This window comes from Mastomys coucha, unplaced genomic scaffold, assembly GCF_008632895.1.
Source record: "Mastomys coucha isolate ucsf_1 unplaced genomic scaffold, UCSF_Mcou_1 pScaffold21, whole genome shotgun sequence".
NCBI classification, from domain to species: Eukaryota; Metazoa; Chordata; class Mammalia; order Rodentia; family Muridae; genus Mastomys; species Mastomys coucha.
The window spans coordinates 17,425,663-17,435,118 of record NW_022196904.1 but is presented as its reverse complement, the minus strand read 5'-3'; the positions used below and the strand labels follow the sequence as shown (position 1 = coordinate 17,435,118).

The following is a 9,456-nucleotide window of genomic DNA, read 5'->3' as shown; positions in this document are numbered from 1 at the left end:
CAGGAACTGGAGGCAGTTGGGGACCTTCAGGAAATAGAGGGATTTGGGACATTTGTTGATACTGAGGCACTCACTGTTAGGCCTGAAAGCATTTGGAGATCTGGGAACAGTGGAGGTCTGGAGACCCAGTGTAGAATGGTTGGTGGAACATTCTGCATTGGAAATCCTGGGAAATCAGTAGGCTCCTTTATCTTTGCATACTCTGTTTTGGTGTTTCTAAGTTCCTGATGGCCTCTTCTTTTACACACTTCTGTCTTGAAAACTTTAATATGGGTGAACTCTTTAGGGACTAAGTGATGCTTTAGGAGCAGTTGGTGCTGTTAGGACACTGGTGACATCACAGGGGATTTCAAGAGTTACCCAGGAAACTGTAGAATGTCCAGAAAAGGACTATTTATATCAAATAGTACAGCCTTTGCCTTCCTGCTAATGTTTTCCCTGTAGTAACCAGAAGCTGAAGTTCTTGTCTTTACAGGACTCTCCAGGGACACAGGTATTGAGCACCTCATCCTTCCAAAGCAAGAGATCTTGGCGATTAAGTTGTTTTTAATGCCAATACAATGGGAAAGTGATATGTGCTATCTCCCCCATTTTATTGGACATTTTATTTCTTTATTTACATTTTGAATGTTATCCCCTTTCCTGGTTTCACACCCAGAACCTCCCTACCTCATTCCTCCTCCTCATGCTTCTTTGAGGGTGTTCCCTCACTTACCCACCCACCCTCGCATCCATTCCTTTCCCACTGCTTTCACACTTCCCACACTGTGGCATCCAGTCATCACAGCCCCAAGGGCCTCTCCTCCCATTGATTGGGGACAAGGCCATCCTCTGCTACATATGCAGCTGGAGACACGGGCTCCACATGTACTTTTTGCTTGGTTATTTAGTCCCTGGGATCTCAGGGGTGGGGTCTGGTTACAAATATGTTAACTGGCAAAAGCTGTAACTGGATGTAGAGAAAAAGCCAGTCCAGCAAGTTGGTTGCCAAAGACTAGAGATATCCAATTCCTACCTGTAATTGAGCCACAGAATCTTGTTAAAATGGTGTTCCAGGGCCACCTTTATCTGAACCATAGGGATAGAGAGCAAGAATTACCATGTGGTGTCAAAATATGGAATACCACACTGGGACAACACTAATTATTAACACAAGATAGGTAATATTGTAGGCATGCACCATCTACAAAGCATCAAAAGTTCCTCATCCATTCACACAGCACGTTTGATCAAATCTTCAGAAAGATTAGTGCTAGCATAAAGAATGGATGTATTCAATCCACAATTTCATCTAATATTTCTCACTAAGCAAAATCATATATTAAATATTTATGGAGAGAGGGACCATGACACAGAACAGCTTTAGGACTCTCTGATATGTTACCTTAGATGCATGACTTCTCTGTCCATGGCAAAGAGAAGCAGTTGCTGAAGCCCTCACCATTCTCAAGAGCTTTAGAGGAATCAGTGTGCTCTTCTTGCATTTTCCGTGGTTTTGCTCAATCTCTTGATTTTTAAATGCCATTCAGACAAAAATAATAGTGTTACTATCTGGCAGAATTTAAGTAAAAATAGCAGCAAAGAATAAGAATCTGTTATGTAAAACAGGAAACTCAATAACTAAACTGAAGGCAATAAGAGGGAAAAGGAAAAACCAAAGCCAGAGAGGAAGTACAAGCGTGTTTAAAGGAGAGTATAATGTTCGCAGGGTCAAGGGTTCATGCTCAGACCTGTAAACCTTGCATCTTCAGTATATCACAGACCACACTCATTCTGTCACTCAAACCAAAGGTGGAACAGAAAGTACACCTATGGGGGACACCTCCATTAACATGCCAAGCACCCTCACATTTTACAATACTGTTGGCCAGTTTGTAAAAGCCATTCCTCATTAGGAGAATCAGCCATAGGGGAAAGCAAAGGTTCCTGTATTCTCTCTTAAGAGACATTAATATCTGTATGTTTGGAATTACAGGTGGAGGAAAGAAATATAGTACACCCAGTATTAAGCTAAAGCTTCCACCAGACAGAGCAATCTCTGTTTTTATTCAAAGACTAGTAGTAGACTTACTGATTGCTCATTCAAAGACTTTTTCTAAGTGAGACTTATAAACATTTTTTCAGTTGCTCTGTGGACTGTGCCATGATATTGCACTCTGCCTTCTACTCTTCAAGATGTAAGAGGACAAATACTTCAGCCATCACCCCATGTTCCCAAAAAAGCCCTTTCTTTCTTCTGTGTTCAGTGAAGGGGGTCCACAATAAGAACTCACACCTGGACTTGCATACACCTTGCTTCCTTGAAGAGCTGAACAAATTCTTCCATTTTCCCAACTTAATACAACCCTGAATCTGGCCAGGATTCTTTGTCCAGACAGTGGTCAATTGTTTTTAATTCTCTCTTCAAGATGGGTGAAACACAGGTTAATGTCAAGTGTTTTATGTCTATGATGCCAAACTAGGAAGGGAAGAAAATTAAATTTACAAATTTCTCTAGGAGGTCAAATCTGCTTGGCAGGATCTTGTTCCTCTATTATTAGGAAAAAACTTAAGAAGTGATTGGACTCTACATTGAGAAAAGATAACCTTGGGAATTTCTCCCATCAACATCTATTATGAGTGACTACAGCAGCTGCCAGCAAAATAGCTCCTGAATTTGGAGTACCAAGGTCGTTTTTGTTTTGTATGTACTTTATGGTAAGCCTTCTCTAGCAACTATTAAGCTAGTACAGATTATCTACAGTGATTATACAGTATCTCTCTTCCAGTTCCTTGTCATTCATAAGAAGCATGTAATGTACAAAGAAGGCAAGAAAACTTATCAGGTTGTTCTCAATAAAAATCACATTTTTGACAACTGTGACAGCTCAGGTGAAATCTCCCCCTGTGAGACAGTGGACCATGTCACCATACAGAAGAACTGATAATATAGTAGCAAAAGTTCAGAACCCAAATATTTTACTGAGACTATCAGGAGTTAACTTACTTTTGACCAGATTCTAATCCTGGAGCTGGCGATCATGAAACCCCACTAATTACCATGACAATAGTTCATGTATCATAGAGCCTAGAGTTCTTCATGCTAAAGATATATTTACATAGACCCTGAGGATTTCATCAATAATATTCCTTTCCCAGGAATTCCTTTCTACAAAAGGTATTTAATCACTTGTTCACCCTGATTAAGGCCTGTGCATCTTTTTCTAACCTGAATAACATTTTTAGACACAGGGGGAGTTGAAGGGGGTATATTAATCATACTGAGCTGTTATTAAGTCTGCAGCAGAAGGTCCCTCTTCACTCTTAACACAAATCCTCGGCTAAGGTGGACTACTGACCCCCTGAAGGCTCATCTGTGGCCTCCAGGACCTGTTTTCTTTGTGGGTCCCAGCAACACAAGAGTTTGAGAAGCAGAACCTTCATCCAATCTCACATTGTTTGTCACAGGGAGAAACCTGGGCTGAAACCCTTATTTTAGGCTGTGTTTAGACTCCCTTGAGTGGCTTGTCTACATCACAAAAGACTGATACTCCAGTTACAGTGAATAAGGAACATTATATAGCACCTCCTTATTTTAATTATTCAAGCAATGAAGCCAATCACAGAACCACATGCCCCTGAAAGGTATTTACAATAGAAACCTAGTTCCAACATGGTGGCACTAAGAAGTGACACAACATTTTGGTTGTAGGATCATTGAAAAAGCTAAGGCAAGTGCTTATAAGGTTCTTAAGGGAAAAATTAATTTCTAGGAGAATGTGTTGTTACAGAGCCAAGTCAAGTGGTACATACCTATAATTCTAGCACCCAGGAGATGGCCATGAAGTGTATGCCAACATGGCCATCACAAAAACAAAGAGAAATAATCCAGCACCTACATTGACTTAGAGTTCCTTTCCCACCATATGCTGGCACCAAGTCTGTAAGCATTCTCTGGCTCTTTTCTTCATTCATATTTGCTCATGACACAGTAAATAGAGTTTCACTAAAGCCTAAAGACATGACAGTAGCTAAACTATATATACTCAAAAGTTGTGTAGAAGTACACGGATTAGGGTTTTGGACAGTGACAAAAGATGGAGTAATAGAAAAAGCAACCCATATCAGAGACTTCTGATACCCAGAGTTCTCTTTTAGAGGATAACCAAAGATATCAAGGTCCTCAATGACCTCAGAGACTGATTAAGGCTAAAAGACCTATAGTTCTTAGCAAACCAGAGATGGAATCAAGTCCTGTCTAGGGGTAGTGGGCTTTTATACCACCAGTCATGCTAATCTCCTGGCATGTAGTAGTAAGAAATTCTGTCCTATATCAATCCTAGATGACAGACAATGCCTAGGACCCCCACATATTCTGGATCACATTATGGTGTTTTATGCTATGGATGAAAAAGTTGACATTAATGAAGAAACACAAAAACACCTTCTGACTTAGCTTAATATCCATGATGGACTAGTACCCTAACTCCAAGGTAGCTTCAGTTTTAAACAAATGTTCTACACATGAATGAAGATAAATGTTCTAAACCTATTAATGGCTCCATTATTAGGAGACCTGTAAAGTCATTCTTTTAAAAAGAATCATCAAAAGCAAAGATCGCAGGTACCCTAGAACTACAGAGCACTAATTGACAATAGAATACAATCAAAGACCCAGAAATAAACTCACACACCTATGTTTAATGGATCTTTGACAGTGAATCCAAAGCAACACATTAGAAAAAAAGAAATCATCATCAACAAGTGGTGCTGGTCTAACTGATCTAAAAGACTGAAAACTGATTCATAATTATCACCTTGGACAAAGCTTAAGTTCAAGTGCAAAAAGGACCTTAACATAAAACTAGATACACTAAATCTAATGGAAAACAAAATGGGAAATAGGCTTGAATGATTTGAAATAAGGGGAAAGTTCCTGAACAGAATACCCATGGCTTAGGTAAGAACAAGAATAGATAAATGGGTGCACATTAACTTGAAAAGCTTTTGTAAGAAAAGTTATACTCTCAATCAGAATAGCAGACTCGGAAAAGATCTTGACTAACCCTATATCTGATAGAGGCGTAATATCCAAAATATGTAAAATACTGAAGATCTTAGATTCCAAAATACCAAATATCCAATTAAAAAATAGAGCAAAGAACTTAACAGAGAATTCTCAGGAGAAGAATCTCAAATGTTCAAGAAGCACTTAAAGAAGTATACGACATACTTAGTCATCAGAAAAATGCTGATCAGAATGACACTGAGATTCCACCTTACAACAATCAAAATATCCAAGGTAAAAACTGAAACGCCAGCACATGCTGGTGAGTGTGTGGAGAAACAGGAACACTCAGCCATTGATAGTTGGATTGCAAATTGGTAAGACCTATCTGGAAATCAATCTGGTGATTCCTCGGAAAAATGGAAATAGTTTTACCTAAAGAACCAGGTTTATTGCTCCTGGGCACATATGAGAAAGAGGCTCTACAGTACTATGGCTGCTACAGGATATTCATAGTGAACACATTTGTAATAGCCAGAGATAGAAAGCATCCCAGATGTACCTCAACTGGAGAATGGATACAGATATTGTGGTTCATTTACATACTGGAAAACTACTTGGTTACTAAAAATGAGAACATCATGAATTTTCCAGGCAAATGGATGAAACTATAAAGTATCATCCTGAGTGAAGAAACCCAGATCTAGATAGATATCAGCCAAAAAATACAGATTAGGCATGATACAACCCACAGTCAGTAAGAAGTTTAACAAGAAGTAAGGCCCAAGTAAGAGATGCTGCAATCCCACTTAAAAGGGGAGGAAAATCATCACAGGAGGTATAGGGTGGGGCAGACTTGGGTTGAGAGATTAGTGTGGGGGAAAAAGGGAGGCAAGATCAAGAATGGGAGGAGATAGGAAAGAAGTTCAGTGGTCCAGGAGAATGAATAGAAATATGGAGATGAATATTTCTAACCAATGTGTAGTTTTCCATGGGACATTTAGAAAGTCCCCAAAACATGGGGTGTTAGACATTCCCAATACTAAATAGCGTGAACTTAGCCAAAATGCCCAACAGTGGGGAGATGGAAACTGAAGAGCCCATCCACAGTGGATGGATGGGATAACCAAATCACCTTCAAAATTTCTGCCCCAGAATTGTTCCTTACTGAAAGAAATGCAAGGAAAAAACTGGAGAATGAAGGAAAGGTGAACAGTGCCTTGACCAAATTGAGATTCATCCCATGTGGACACTGAACCTTTCCAGTAAGGAGCCTACCATTGCTGTCTTCTGAAATGCTGTAACAACTGAGATAAATTATGATTGTGTGTGTTTGTGTGTGTATGTGAATGAGTGTATGTATATGTATATTTTTATGTATATATCTCAAAGCATTGCATTGAGGTTGGGGTCTCCTATATAAGAGTGAGGGAAAATCTACAAGGGATTTTGTTTACTTCTATTTTATTTTTGGTCCCATTTATGATATTTTTATTGGATAATTTGTATATTTATATTTCAAATATTATCCCATTCCCAGTTTCCACTCTGGAAAACCACTATACCGTGCCCTATCCTCAGACTTCTATGAGGCTGCTCCCCATCCCACCCATCAACTACTGCCTCCCTGCCCTGGCATTCCCCTACACTTGGCATAAAGCCTTCAGAGGACCAAAATCCTCTCCTCCCTTTGGTGTCCCCAAATGCCATTGTCTATTACATATGAAATTGAAGCCATGAGTCACTCCATGTGTATTCTTTGGTTGGTGGTTTATTCCCTGGGAGCTCTGAAGGTTCTGGTTGATTGTTACTGTTGTTCTTTCAGCTCCTTCAGTCCTTTCTCTAATTCCTCTATTGGGGACCCTATGCTCAATCCAATGGTTGGTTTTGAGCATCCGCCTCTGTATTTCTCAGGCTCTGGCAGAGCCTCTTAGGAGACAGCAGTATCAGGTTCCTATCAGCAAGCACTTCCAGGCATCCACTATAGTGTCTGTGTTTGCTGTCCATATATGAGATGGATCACCAGGTGGGGCCTTTCCTTCAGTCTCTGCTCCACACTTTGTCTCCTTATTTTCTCCCATGAGTATTTTGTTCTCCCTTTTAAGAAGCAATAAAGCATCTACACTTTGGTCTTCCTTCTTCTTGAGCTTCAGGTGGTCTGTGAATTGTATCTTGGGTACTCCAAACTTTTGGGCTAATACCCACTTATCAGTGAGTGCATACCATGTGTGTTCTTTCGCAACTGTGTTACCTCACTCATTATGGTATTTTCTAGTTCTATCCATTTGCTTAAGAATTTTATGGGATCAATGTTTTTAATAGCTGAGTAGTACTCCATTGTGGAAATGTACCACATATTCTGTATCCATTCCTCTGTTTAAGGACATCTGGTTTCTTTTTAAATATAATGAAGGAGCTGAAGTGTCAACTAACCTAGAATCATTGGATCTCCCAAAAATTAAGCCACTAACTGAAAAGCATACAGGACCTGCTTTGAGCCTCCAGGCAACATTAGTAGCAAGACTACCTTCTCTTCCCTCACTGAGAGATGGTGCAACTAATTATAGCAAAGCAATATTTTATAAAAAATGTTTTATTGCAATTAGAATTCATTACTATGTCCATTATTAATGTTTAAAAACACAAAAGGTAAATAACTTTAAAATAATAAATTAAGTAAACAACGAATATCCAAAAACTCAAAGTCAGGGAACAGGTGAAATTATGAGGCTTGTTTTAAAATTAGGGAAAATCATAAAGCTATCTGTAACTATTAAATTTGCTAAGCAACTTAATGGAGTTTGCAAACAACTGGTACATGGTTCAAGGTATATCCGTGAAAGGAATACCCTTCTAGAACTAACTAAAATAGAAGACAATCTAGTAGAATGTGTTGAGGCTAAAAATATGTTTTTGGTTTTCTTTATTACTTAGCATTTGTGAGAAGATGTCCCTCTATTGAGAAAAAGAATGGGTGTGGAGTTTAGTTGAATCAGAAACAGTATAGACTGAAGTGATGTTGGGTAGTGGGATCCAAAATAAAATATGCTTTATGAAAATTTATTTCTAATAAAAGCTACTCTCTTAACAATTTATATGAAAATGTGGATGAATATCTACATGAAATCCCTTCAACTTTAACGTTCATTATTGTTGTGATTCTGAATTTTTGTGTGTCTCTATACTTTATTAGATATGAACCTTGCCAAAAATATTCAATCATATTTCAGACTGTCTTTTACCATTTAATTATCTTGGCATGTACCTTCTACATTAAGAGGATTTCTTCATAAATTCCTTGAGGCTAAAATTTTCACAGAAAACATTTTTGACAAACTTAATGATCTTTAACCATATCTCTAGTACTCTTTTTCACAATTATACATCTCATATTCACATATAAAAATATTTATTTTGTTCATTTTGCATAGTGTGAGAGTGTGAGTGGAAGAAGAAATGGAAGAGGACAAGGATGGCATTATATTTAAACCAAATCTAAAAATAAAATAAAAGAACATTTTGAAGGGAAATTTTTCATAAGTCCCTAGATCTGTAAAATTGAATATAAACCATTACTAAAATACTGTTATTCTTATATATTTGTTGCTTAACATTTTTATCCCAAGTTAGCCTTTTGCGTGAACTGTTAAGTAATATACTAACACTTGGTTAGGAACCGGAGAAAAATCAGTGTTTAAATCTTGTTTATAATCCTGAGAAAATCACTATTTAATGAAAATAGGAGACATTTATTTTAGAGAATTCCACCCCTGTTACAAATAACAATTGTCTCCAGTTCGTTGGTGGCATCATAAATGGCTTTGGTAGAGCGGACAATGAATTCTGCCAGTACCACAGCTATAAGAAAACAGTAAGAAGAGAAAATATGTATCATTGCCAAATGCATGTTTCATGTCCCCAAACCTTAAATATAACTTATTGAGTTCAACTTCACTCTGTTCTAAAAGTTCTCATTTAAGTTTGAGTTTTCAATACATGGTTGTTTATTGTCTCTCACATATCCAAAGTATAGTCAGTTATTAATAATTGACAATTATAAGGATGAATTATATATTTCCCAGAAATATTTCAGAGGAATAAAAGCAGAAGTAATCAATCAGAGTTTTTGAAAAGCCATTATCTGAACCAAATTATAACAGTAAAACAATATATGTCTTGTTATGGATTTTTTAAATTTTGACATTACTTCCAATGTCTCCATTTATTTTTAGTTTGCCTTTCATGAGTAACATGGTTGGTCTCTTAATTACTGTGAGTACTGATTCTTTAAGATGAACTTCCTATTTTCTTGTATGCTTTGACATCATGAAACTTTGTATTCTAAGTGGAATGTCTGGACGGAGCTCTCAAGTTCTACAGGATAAAGAACACTGAGGCTATCATAGTGTAGTTAGTTAGCCTTAATGGCATTTGTTACTACTCTTTGAACATCTTTTTTTTTTTTTTTT

The 9,456-nt window shown here is 37.7% G+C and overlaps 1 long non-coding RNA gene across 1 annotated transcript; it reads left to right on the top strand.

Annotated features, from left to right (window-relative positions):
• Window positions 1-267: 267 nt before the first annotated feature.
• LOC116101785 lies at window positions 268-2,852 on the top strand. Its single transcript, XR_004122921.1, has 2 exons — window positions 268-493; window positions 2,125-2,852. It is a non-coding gene; the product is annotated as an uncharacterized LOC116101785 (long non-coding RNA).
• Window positions 2,853-9,456: the final 6,604 nt, after the last annotated feature.